The sequence below is a fragment of the Papaver somniferum genome, chromosome 7 (assembly GCF_003573695.1).
Source record: "Papaver somniferum cultivar HN1 chromosome 7, ASM357369v1, whole genome shotgun sequence".
Classification (NCBI taxonomy): Eukaryota; Viridiplantae; Streptophyta; class Magnoliopsida; order Ranunculales; family Papaveraceae; genus Papaver; species Papaver somniferum.
The window spans coordinates 82,469,816-82,472,989 of record NC_039364.1 but is presented as its reverse complement, the minus strand read 5'-3'; the positions used below and the strand labels follow the sequence as shown (position 1 = coordinate 82,472,989).

At 38.9% G+C, this 3,174-nt stretch overlaps 1 long non-coding RNA gene across 4 annotated transcripts; it reads left to right on the top strand.

The window, feature by feature from the left end:
* The first annotated feature begins 594 nt into the window (after nucleotides 1–594).
* LOC113292773 lies at nucleotides 595–2,852 on the top strand. 4 transcript variants are annotated; one of them, XR_003331860.1, is made up of 4 exons: nucleotides 595–814; nucleotides 898–1,056; nucleotides 1,353–1,423; nucleotides 2,553–2,852. It is a non-coding gene; the product is annotated as an uncharacterized LOC113292773 (long non-coding RNA). The 4 variants fall into 4 exon arrangements; XR_003331858.1 differs by having other exon boundaries at nucleotides 898–1,423; nucleotides 2,553–2,565; XR_003331857.1 differs by lacking the exon at nucleotides 2,553–2,852 and having other exon boundaries at nucleotides 1,353–2,543.
* The last annotated feature ends 322 nt before the right edge of the window (nucleotides 2,853–3,174 follow it).

Sequence of the window (3,174 nt, the reverse complement as noted above, 5' to 3'; positions counted from 1 at the left end):
TGAATTGATTGATAGTGGTGGTTCTCTGTATTGGATTAATGGCCGCAGCTGTGAGAGAAAAAGAAGAAAGTCGAACATTTTAGTTTTTTAGGGTTATCAGATGTTTATATATGATACACACGGGTTTACGGGTTGTACCTGCGGTTTTGCGGGCCGGGACGGGTTAGCCCGTTTTCCCACAAGCTGGCATTTCTCCAACCCTAACCCAGCTTGTTTAGACACCAGCCGAGCCGGGTGCGGGTTTTTTACGGACCAGGCCGGATAAACCCGCGGATTTCGACTTATTTGCCAGCTCTACTGCTGATAATGAGACTGTATAATCAAAACAGTAATTCCTAATACAACCTAGGAATTAGGACTCTGGAAGTCCTAATAACCAAGAAAAAAACGGATCTATGAATTCCAAGATCGTTAAAACAACCTAGGTCATCAAAAACAACTTTACAAATACCCTACACTTCTTTTCACGGTCTTCGTAAATGTCCTTAAAAACAACTTTACAAATACCCCTTAGGGTATAATTGAAATTTTCATAAGAAATATGATTACCTTATTTAACCTTCGTACCTTCTTCTTTATTTTCACATAGAAGAAAACACTCCGTCGCCTCCATCGCTCACATCACCACCATCTTCATCGCTCCCATCACCACCACCATCTGGATTGCCTCCACCACAACCAGCACCACCACCTCCGTCACGTCCTCCATTACTATCAACAGATCTATCAAATTGATTTGGCTTGGTTTTGGTAGATGGAAAATGGAGTTTGCAGGTTACAAAGAATCGATCTAAGTTGATCCCAATTGAAAAATGTAAGTGGATAACCTAATTTCATCATGTCTTGCTGAAACCCATATTAAATTTGATTTTGATGTTAATATCGACTTGATTTCAGTTTCTCAATTAGAAGTTCTTCTTCTTCTCAATCGATACAACAATCAACTCGAATTTCAGATCCATTTGATACAACAACAATTATTTTTGATTGAACGGGATCAGAAGATGATTTATTCGCTGCTTATTGATAATGAGAAATCTGGATCCATAATTGAAGGTATGGTTGTTGCTGTTAGATTTTTTTAATGTGATTGCGGCTTGGTTTGTGTCTGCATTCAAGGTACAACTTTAGTGGTAAATGTATTGAATCAGTAACTTTGCCTGTGACTACCTGTTTTCTTCTTGTAATGTTTTGTAGCGTTGATATTGAGTACTAATAATAACTTGCTGAGTAAGTGATATTTTCTTTGAAATTGGAAGATCGGGACTTTTACTACATAGGAATTGCACATTATGACTACATATCTGTGTACTTCCCCACACTTCTGAATTTTGTATAGCCTTGTACTGTAGGGAAAATGCAGAGTGCGTAAGGAGCTATTAAGATACTTGTTTTTGATGAAACTGCTCACATGTTGGCTGAGGTATTTATAATTTCCTCTATATTTTGCTAGACTGTAGAGAAATTAGGGTAGTACGAGTCCTTTTTGGCCAACTATGAGAACCTAAATGTGCATGATGGATTTAGGGATGATTCCACTAGGATCATGAGGGATATCAAAGCAAGTAGTGTATATTGCCAAGTAAGTAATTGAACTTCAAATACATAATAGCGAAGACAGAGAAATTGTGTTGGAGTGTGACAAATTACATGATAGCAGTGGTTCCCTAGTTCTTATGTTAATACTGGAGTTGTTTAGTAATGCTATTGAGGAGCATTAATTGAAACCTTCACGGCCTTTCTGTATTTGATTTCCTCATAATAGGTACTAGGGCGTTACTTTTCTTTTCTTTTTTCTATACTCAAGTGAATAGGCCAATTTTCCTCGTGGGAGTTCATTTTTCTTATAACTTTTTTTCTAATGCATTGTCTAACATTATTTATGGTGTTAAAAAAGTAGTGTTAACATTATTTATGGGTGCTGACAACATAGTTGTTGATGGTAACTGTGAAGATAACTTCTTATTTTATGCACACAAAAGACTTACAAAACAGGTATGTGTAATGACCCTTGTTTTCTACACGCAAAAGACTTACTACTGCAAAATTTATTTAGCATATAGCTGCAGTGATGTTCCCCTCTAGTAACTGAAGTAGTTATACTACAAACTTGTGGTGCAATGGTAGCACAACTGACTCCATGTCGGAAGATGCGTGTTCGATTCACGTCAGGTTCACTAATTTAGTAATTTTAGTACATTAATTTTTGGGATCAATTTTGGTTGTTGACAGTAAATTTCGGGACCAACTTTGGTTGTTGACACCATATTTTGGGATCAACTTTGGTTGTTGAAGCCATAAAAAATCTGAAATTTTAATTTTGGGATCAACTTTGGTTGTTGACTGTAGATTTCGGGATCAACTTTGGTTGTTGACACAATACATAGTCTGAATTTTTAATTTTGGGGATCCACTTCGGTTGTTGATACCATATTTTATTGTTCTGATTTTTGTTTTGGGATCAACTTTGGTTGTTGACACAATTTTTTTTTTCTGATTTTTGTTTTGGGTCAACTTTGGTTGTTGACACCATCGATGGTGGTGGTGACTAGTGGTGGTGGTGGACTGGCGGCGACGGTGGCAAAGTGGCGGTGGCGGTGGCAACGGCCGAGGCAAACTGTTGGGGGATTGGCGGTGGTGGTGTTCCATTGGTGGTGGAATATTAGTGGTGGTGGTGGTTGAGCGGTGGTGGAATGGTAGTTGAATTTGGTAGTGGAGGTGGATATGTGGTGGTGCTAGTGGTGTTGGAATGGTAGTTGAATGTTGGTGGTGGAGGTGGATATATGGCGGTGCTAGTGGTGTTGGAATGGTAGTTGAATGTTGGTGGTGGAGGTGGATATGTGGTGGTGCTAGTGGTGGTGGTGGAATGGTAGTTAAAAATGTTGGTAGTGGAGGTGGATATGTGGTGGTGCTAGTGGTGGTGTTATGATGGTGGTGGCGGCGGTGTTATGGTGGTGGTGGCGGCGCTGAAGTGGTCGAGAAAAAAATTTGTTGTATTTTGAAATAAGGGGTAATTTGCGTTACCTCCCCTGTAAAGATTGGTAATTTGCATTACCTCCCCTACAAAATATAAATTAGCAAAACCTCCTCTCGTCAATAATTCCGTTTATTCCAAGTTAGCTGACTCAGCACTAACTTATACGTGGTTTTTATTTTTTTTGGAGTAATTTGCGT